The sequence below is a fragment of the Haliotis asinina genome, chromosome 2 (genome assembly GCF_037392515.1).
Source record: "Haliotis asinina isolate JCU_RB_2024 chromosome 2, JCU_Hal_asi_v2, whole genome shotgun sequence".
Lineage (NCBI taxonomy): Eukaryota > Metazoa > Mollusca > Gastropoda > Lepetellida > Haliotidae > Haliotis > Haliotis asinina.
This window is the reverse complement of record NC_090281.1, coordinates 24,864,276-24,874,113: the sequence shown is the minus strand read 5'-3', so window position 1 is coordinate 24,874,113 and position 9,838 is coordinate 24,864,276. Positions and strand designations below refer to the sequence as shown.

At 41.0% G+C, this 9,838-nt stretch overlaps 1 pseudogene; it reads right to left on the bottom strand.

Annotated features, from left to right (window-relative positions):
* Positions 1–2,753: 2,753 nt before the first annotated feature.
* LOC137274072 (flavin-containing monooxygenase 5 pseudogene) lies at positions 2,754–4,994 on the bottom strand (annotated as a pseudogene).
* Positions 4,995–9,838: the final 4,844 nt, after the last annotated feature.

Below are 9,838 nucleotides of genomic sequence, written 5' to 3'. Positions count from 1 at the left end.
AATGATACATGACAACTTGAAGACATTGCCCCCTATTAACTGAACACTCTTCTATGCAACTTTTTCATACCGGCAAGGAAATGAGATGGTTCGGAGTATGAACCGTCTTCCCTTCGGGGAATAAAGGGTAGCGCTGAACGCTATTTGAAGCGTCAGGGGTACTCGCACGAGTTAGTTGAATCAGTGCATTTCATGAAAGTGAGAGAGGTATTGAAATCAAACCTCAAGTCATTAAAAAAACCAAGGGAAACGAAACCTACCATTCTGTGCTGATCCTGTATCTGACATTGAATTACAGAAACTCCGTGCATGTGTCCAACTAGGCACTAGCACGCCAGATTCCATTTTAAACACTTTTTATATTGGCTTGAGATCTGTGATCCCGCACAGGCGTATGCAGTGGGGTGATGTAACACTAAAAGCTGATTCAGAGAACCGTGAATATCACCAGTATATTGGACGGCAGTCAAAAAGCCGTCAGGCTGACCAGTCTCGCGATCTTTCTCCTAAAGCATGGGCACAACCTGGGGATCCTGTCGCTGTTTACAAGTCGTACCGTGACTTGAGACCACTAAACTTGACCATCCACTGTATTTGGCTACAAACACCCACTTTGGGGTACGAACCGAGAATACTTGGTTTAAACGTCAAGCGGTTGGTAGAAATAAATTGGGATCACACATGAAAACAATGGCAAGTCAGGCACAAAGATGACATAAAGATCTGTATGCATTTATAAATCTTCATTCCTCTTGTTGACAATGTTATCATAAATCACTATGAACAGAGGTGAAAGAACTGTGCATACTTATAGCCATACAAACCCGGAGTATGGGCAATGTTGGGCGACTAGAATGGAGGTCACTCTAACATGACGTGTAATTAGTGAACTGGCATGTAATTAATGCATACAAAATAACTAAGCGATCTTAAGTGGGAACCACACCAATGACAAACGATTGACAAACCATAGTGCCAGGAAACGTATGATTCAAACTGTCTGACAAAGGTGTTCCAGCTCACCAGATTATGCAAGTGTCGGGATACAAAATCGTTCAGTCGATCAACAGTAACTCCACAATGAATGAAAAACAACACCAAAACATCAACAGACTTCTGTCTTCCAACTGAGATTCCACTCCACGTGACACAGGCCTGTCTAATACACCGAAGCCTCAGTCGAATCAGCCAGTCAATGACCTGGTCAAGGTGGACGGAGACTGGACACAACTACTAAATCCCTTCCATTTGTACGCTATAAACACCGAATATGGGGAAATGGAAGTTGCAAGGTACACAATGAAAGTGTTGCCGGAAACAACACTGGCCTGTCTAATCCAGTCCCCATCAGTCCTGTCCCAAATGAATTCAGTTCATGCTGTTCATACCTACTTTTCTGGTCCAATTTACGGTGGAGTTTTCTACTTCACTATTTCAAATGATTCTTCTTTCAGACATCCACCTTCGCCGAAAAGGCGTTGCTGACAAGGACACTGACGCAAGCCAAAAGGTCACAGTACGTTTCCGCAAATGTTGACTAACTTTGATAATTGTGAACCGTCGTCTTAGAAACAGGTTCACCTCTCCCGTGTTTTGTTCTTCCCTTGAAGATGTTCACTGTTGCAATAGTTAACGTTCCAAAACATTGACAGGTTTTTGCTCTTTTGCATCCCACCACAGTCATTATACCATTGTATGTATGTATGTATGTATGTATGTATGTATGTATGTATGTATGTATGTATGTATGTATGTATGTATGTATGTATGTATGTATGTATGTATGTATGTATGTAGGTAGGTAGGTAGGTAGGTAGGTAGGTAGGTATCCGTGTATGATGAGGTGAGTCGTTAGAATGGATACTGTATGTACAGTAGTGTGATACAGATGCAGAACATTGATTTTGTATATATTTATGTTCAGGTGTGGCAAACATACTTGCTGACGTTTTTGACGTCGAAATCGGCGCAGTGCCATACACTCGGTGAGGTCATACACGCCATAAGTATGAACACACACACACACATACATACACACATACACACACCACACCACACACACATACATACACACACACCACACACACACACACACACACACACCCCACATATACATACACACACACCACACACACACAAACACCACACACACATACACACACACACACACACACCTAGGCGTACACCTACCTCCAGTCATTCCTCTTGTACAGCAAGTGGGTCCTAACCTCTTTTTTATGGATGATAATGCCCGTTCGTGATGAGAATGAGTTGTTAATGATATTGTTTAGATCAACAAAACCACACATATGACCTGGCCTGCAAAGTCACTTGATCCCAATCCCATTGAACATGCTCGGTGCATTATTGGAAGTCTCCATGTTCACTCCCTGACCCGGGATGAACCTGAGCAGGCAATACAGAGAGCAGAACATTTCACAACAGCAACTTTAAAGGCTCATTTGGTCAATGCAAAGACATGTAGAAACTTGCATTTATGTTCATGGTGGTCAAGCGAGTTACTGAACACTGCTTCACTGTTCAAAACTGACCTGAACGTTCATGTTGACACTTTGTTCCATCCATGCAAAAGATTTTGCACGACTGTTTCACGGGTACCTGCTTTTCATCATTTGAAAGTCTATTACTGCTCATTATCAGTTCATTTTCTCAATCGTATGTACATATATGTTTCATCTTTCTATTGTATCATTCCATGATTTGCAGTTTCAATACATCAAAATGTAATGATACTAAAATTTGTGTTGCTTGACTTTTGATGAGTAGTATAATGCATGGTGGAACGCGCAAAAACCGAAAAAGCACTTGAGTCCAAGTTTCGGATCGGTGAGAAGTAGACGACCTGAGGCAGAGAGTTTGAGTAACATATAGGGTGAAGAAAAATATGCATATTAGACCAATTCACTGTGCATAATAACGATTCTGTAAACTGTAATCAGTATTGCCTCCCACCATTGTTTCAATAAGGACTCAATAAGACAGAACAAATGCCTGAAGTTTATTCCATATTCTCAAACATTTACCGGGGGACGGGCCGTCAGCTGTTTTAGACATTCAATCGGTGGAGGAGGGGGTACTCCATCCTTACAATTTTTTGAGGGATGATATTATGCTAACATCAGTCCTGTTCTGAGTACGATAAATCACAGTTCAACTGTGGAGACAATGTGCATTCAAATATATATGACTGACATCCAACACATTTTGCCAGTTCGATCCAGACATTAAGGTAGTGATCCTGAATCGAGTGATGCAGGGATTTGACATATCTTGCTGCCATGTCAGCCTCTTTCTTCTCAGGTTTATTCTCAGACATTTGTTCACAGGATTTACAGCACGTATACTCAGCAAAACGGAAAACCTGGGATGAGATTTTAAACATTACATTTAAGACAATGCTTTTATTTGTATGTTATACATCAAAGTAAAACAACAACAACGACAACTAAAAGAATCTCGCTGGAACAACGAAAACGTTCATGGTGTCAAGGTATCCTCCAAAATGAAGTTCACTGCGTAAAGAACAATTCAGTTGGATGTCTGCAGTAACGGCAGTGACCTCCTCTTGCGTCTCTTCAGCTACACAATTCTCCTAATGGATCTTAGAAGATTAATGAACACACCACGATGAGGACGTGACCATTACTCAACAAGGCGACACTGAAGATCTGTGGGGGATTGACTTGCTAATGAATACATCGACCCAGCCCGTCTCAGATGTGCTAGATATTACTGAAGTTGGGGATACGCGACGGTAAGTCAAGAATTGGATAGTCGGTTCTGTGTAAGAATTGCCGTACTTTTTGAAACGTCAGTCCTGGGCCATATCTACGCATAAATGGAAGCGGGACAGGTTGCAAAATCCCAGTACTGCACAGCAGGTAAGTTCCCCTGAACTACTGCAAAGGGGGACAAACGATGCCTATGCCATTACGCTGCAGTCACGAAACCTGTCCATTTCACGGTCTCAAACTTGAGCTGATGTTCACACCTTGCCTGCGGGCAGATCTCAATGTGAATACACTGTCTGACTGAGTTTAGTTTTACGCCGCTTTTAGCAACATTCCAGCAACATCACACCGAGCGACACCAGAAAAGGGGCTCAAACGTTGTACCCCTGTGGGTAATTGTATCGGGGTCTTCGGCGCGTCAAGTGAACGCTTTAACTACTAGGCTACTCCAACGCCCCCGGTGTGAATAGAGATTCGTCACTGAAGGCAAGGAAGACAGTTCCAGTTTGGTACACCCTCATCCTAAGATTTAAAAATTCTTTGTTGTGACCAATAAAAGCCCTTGCAACAGCGATCACAGAATCGGATCAGGTTTGTCAATACATTTTCCGATATAAATGTGTTCCAAATACCGAACCAGTGAAAAAGAAAACTACTTACTTTGAACACTCTGGTTGCTAGGCGACACTGCAATTCTGCGAGTGGCATAATGGCGCCGAAAGGCTGCAAACAACCAATCACCACCAATGTCTGTTTAGGTAAGTCAGGTGGAAACATATGTTTGAACATGTTGACCCTATTCTTCTGAACATCGATCACAGACACGTCAATAAACGGGAAGCCGAATATATACCCTGTAGCCAGTATGATAACGTCGATATCATCTTCCATCATCCCATCAACAAACTCCACACCAGTCTTGGTGAACCTCTTGATGTCAGCCTTGATCTTTAAAGAGCCAGTTGCGATTCTGTTGGGCATGTCATCGTTTACTGTAGAATGTTGAGCAAACACCGAGTGTTTAGGCATCAAGGAGTACAGCTCGTGGTCGAAACGTTTGTTGAGAGCTTTCTTTAGCATGTTGTTCAGTGTTTCTTCAGGCATGGCATGTCAAATTGTATTGAACCAACGCGTGGTCTGAAGAAAATCGCCTGGGATACCTTTAGTCGCAATTCTGTTGAGCACCCAGGTACCACGCCTCGTACTCAGAAACACCTGTTTAAAGAAGAATGTAGTCTTCATTCAGTATATTTGAACTTACACAAACATATTTCAGTTGTATGGCGGATGCATATACAATCGGGACTGGACCAGACAATACAATGATTTTGAGCATCCATGCTGCCGAGGTAATGAACACGCTAATAAAGAAATCATGGACTCTCTCTTCTGTGTTGCATTAAGTAATTTAAAGACAGGATTGACGATTTCATTTCGTCAATACTGAGCATGTGTTTTTACTGTTGCACTCTGCACTATAGAGTGCAGATTAAGATTAAAAATTGGCTGTGTGGTTGGGTAGCAAGTGAGCTTCACTAATGACAAGACAAGACAAGACAAGACAATCGTTCAGTGTATTTTAGGCCACCGGCCCTTATACAAGAGAGTTGCATACAGCGTTGTGATACATTTTGTAGAGATATACATTAGGACATGACTAATTGTAAGTGCTCGTTACGACGAATGAATGCATACTTAACATAGAGAGCTAGGCTACGGAGGGTGGATTCATTATTAGTTGTCAATACTAGTAAAGGTTGTCAATGATGGTTTCGATAGATTCTGGGATATACTGGTAACGTAAATCTTCATGAAACGGACAATCAAGGCTAAAATGTACTTCATCTTCAACTGAAGAATTGCATAAAGGACAAATTCTTTCAGATTTTGGGATGGACAGTTTTCTACCTCTATTTACCATTAAGTCCAACAAGCCTTTCCTGTATTTGGCAAATACGTCTCTATTACAGTTAAAAGTTAGTTTAGATAAATACAATTCAGGTTCTATTAGAGTTTTAAATGTTCTATATAATTCATAACGAGAGCTACTTTCTCGAGTGAAATGCCATTCCTGATGAAACATATTTACCGCTAGATTACGAAAAACATAATGACATCCCCAACACCCGGACTTATCCATACCAGACCATACCCAAGAGAAAACAGAAGATTTCTTATATGTGATGCCCACGATGTTTTACCCATATTATCTAGATGAACCATCACATTATAAGATATTTGTTTTAGACTTTCATGCATTATCAGAATTTCAAACCAGTATTTAAGGCATCGTATTTGTGAAGTAATATATATGGGGTGTCTCCTGCATTCACCGTAAACGACACAATTTCGTGTGGCGGGTCCAACACATAAAAACCTTTGCAAGCCATAAGGTGTAATCTCTCCAAGTAATCGTAGTGTTGAAATCCCCACACTTCCGATCCATATAATAAAATGGGTTGTACCTGGGCATCAAAGAGTTTGAAAAAAATATTTTGAGTAACCATTTACATTCCTGGGAGATAGATAAAATTGAAATCGTAGCTTTCTTTGCACGTCGAACCAAGTCATGGACACAACATTTTAAATTCATCGTATGCGAAAAGATTATTCCCAGCTATTTGTATTGATTGACAACGGCAACATGTTTTCCGTGAAAAAACCCACATTTCTCCTCTTATGCTACAACACCACCCCTTCTAAATATGACTATGTTTTTTTGGTTTAAATTAACAGATAGTTTCCAGTTTACAGAATAACTTTCAAGAATATTTAGTTGATTTTGCAAACCAGTAATAGAAGCAAATAGAAGCGTAAACAGTTCCATCATATCTGGAAACATAAAATACGGTTTTAAGTTAAACAAACTGAAACTAGAAAATATATATCCTGGCTTGGTGTGTGCTCTTCCAACGATATGATAGGGAGCAGAAAGGAGCGATGAAGGGATGTTTGGGTGCAAGGATCATCTCCAAGTACAAAACATGATTTTGGAAGAGGCCAAAATATGTCGCCACAACCAGTTCATGCGCTGAATTGACGTGGATACAACCAACTTTGTCCATCATGAACTGGTTCTGAGTTCTCTTCGTTGTACTGGCCTGCCTAAGCAGTTACTTCCTTCCTTAATGAGTTGCTGACCGACTCAACCTAAAATGTACTCTCAACGGCAGGTGCAGTGATTGTCTGATTCAAGGATTCTGAAGTTTGTTCATTGGGCCTTGCCCTCAGTAAAGAGGAAGGTTACCATACAGGACCTCTTCATCGCAGATCTCCAACACTCCTTATTTATCCTTTACATGGACAACACCGAGCTGCTTTGCCAAAGGAGAGGCCAGTTTGGTAGAAGAACATGTTCACCCTTCATTTGTTTTTGGTCTAAAGATAGGGGTATGAAATTTGGACTCGACAAATATAATACTCTTCATTTGAAAATCGCAACATAACTAATAATTGCTCAGATTAGTAAGAGAGGAGTTATTGGGCATCTTGTGGAAGATCAGACACACAACTACCATGGAATACAAGTTCGAGACAAGCTCAAGGATGCCCATATTCAAGATAAACTCCAGGCTGAGTATTATATATCTTGCTCAAAGATGATAGGACAAAGCGAATCCAAGGTCAAATCCATGTGTACCTTTGCTGTGTAAGTCCTATTCCGCGGCAGTAGTTGATGCAATGTAGGGGGGAAGGAATTATTAAGCGTGCCAAAGGTGTTGGAAAGATTCTGAAATTTAAGGTTGATTTTGTTGATGGCGATGTACTGCTTGGCGGTACAGTCTTGGGAGTAAACAAGGTGAAGTCAATCACCAAGTCTGCCTGAGTCGGTCATTTGTGGATAAGCTTTCTTGAGAAGCCTTTTCATGCAGTGTATGGAACAGAATAGCAATCAAACCAACTAATTCACCCGAATGAAATCGGTTGGCCTTAAAAGTGAAAGAGGGGGCTTCCTTGTATCTGCTCAGGACCAGATACTTAAAGAAAATATCAACACGAAATGACGACTATGCAATGAATGCATTGTGGCTGTCATTGGACATACTCTTTAGGCACTAGCAACATATTAAATGGCATGATGACATGGTTGGTTGCTTCTATCCACGACCCTTAACATGTCCAGGACATCGTGGAACATGATGCTTATAAACTGCTTTGGAACAGGTCCATATACAGACAAAGATAAGTTTATTTTCTACAGGTCTACATGCCAACAAAAATAACTTGTTCCTTACCAATGTAACCTTGTCCTTCAATAAATCTGTTCATGTTACGTTTTCTGTCCCTTTTGAAAGCAATGTAGTTTTCAAAGTGTTTCCCCTGCATTCCATGAATCAGTTCCCTATTGTTCTCGGTGCCCTAAAATTGCTACTTCGTGATCTCTTGCCGCAGATCAAGAGAGTGTCTAAGTTCTCACTGCTAAAAGACTACAAAAACTGTGGTGGGTAAATATATTTTAATATACTGGACAAAATAAGTAGGCATATTGAATTTTGATGACTGATATTTTATCAGTATGTCAATGAATAAATACATAATTATTCATAATTTCAAAAGTTACATATGTCCTTAACTATTTTTGTCCAGTATAATAATAGTCAAGTATTGCAGGGGTGATCATCATTTGATGCAAGGCGAGATGACATGATTTTTAAACCTACATTGCGGAGTGCATGCTCATGCATGTGTGGGCCGTCTTGTACGACCGAAACGCGTTCATTTTTTACACCCCTTTTAGTTTACAGTGTCAGGCATGTTTACATGGACCGTTTAGAGGGCGTCGGTATATGGAGATTATTTGTTTTATCCCCACACAGAGAGAAAGGAAGTCAGCTACATGGGCATGCATGCAGGTACATGTACAGGGCTCATTGCAAGGAACGTGATTGTAGCTGCACCAGGGGCACGTTGCCATAAAACAAATTGCACCAAAGAAGGCCATGCTGCAACCTGTCCCCATAACATTATCCAAATTAGGGAAATTGTGTATGCGTTCTGAAATATTTCAAAACAAAAAATACTTTCTTAAATCAAATCACAACCAAGAACAAACCAATTTAAAGAGTCGGAGAAGAAATGGAGAAGAGAAAAGATTACCTTGTGTCATACGTAGTCATTGGGGTGGACTGACCAGAAAATATGACCATAACCGTGAGCAACGATTGACGATATAGGACCTAAACAAACCTATAGTATATTCTCAGGCCACTACCAGCACCATTAGAAATGCAAAGTCCTTTCAAAAACAAATGTACACACAAAACACATAAAAACACACACACGCACACACACACACACACGCACGCACGCACGCGCGCGCGCACATTAATGTATTTACCTTTCAGATTATGACTAAGGTTTGAGATCATTTGCAACAATATTGATGTAAGCTTTAAAAGGCGAACATACCCTGCAGCAGAAGATGTTGATGTCAGTCAGTGTTTGGAGAAATATTGAGCTACAGTAACTACTTACAAGTTGCATAAAATTTAGTCAATAATAAATAATAGGAGTTTCGGTGGAATCGATTGCAGAACGTAAATTAAACTAAATTTACAACCCATATAGGACCCCAAACAGCGGCCGGAAATACGTTACCTGAGTGTTATGCATGAAATTGGGGACTCTTTGGGTATAGAGAAGTCGCTGAAACACATTAACTCCTTGCTTGTGTTGATGACAGTTGACTTCATCACGCACGCTTGATCCTCCCGGACTTTTTCCGTGAAATTCCATAATCCCCCGAGTTCGTCAGTTCGCTCAAAACAAAACGGCTGCAGGTTTTCGTCTAAACAACATTTGATAGCAGTGAGACCGCTGCACCCGGCCCCGATGATCGCCACACGCTTGGCCATATTGAAAGCTGCCAAGAATATGACGAGAACGCAAATAGCGCAGAGCAGTCTAACCATCGATATCTATGGTGGCTGGTTCGGGCCATCGCTTTATCGCCCTGCAAAATCAAGGCGACATCGCGACAAAGCGATAGTACGACACGACATTGTGATACGGCGACACGATATAGCGATATTGCGATACAGCCAGAAAACGAAATAGCGAAAACACGACACGATATAGCGATAACA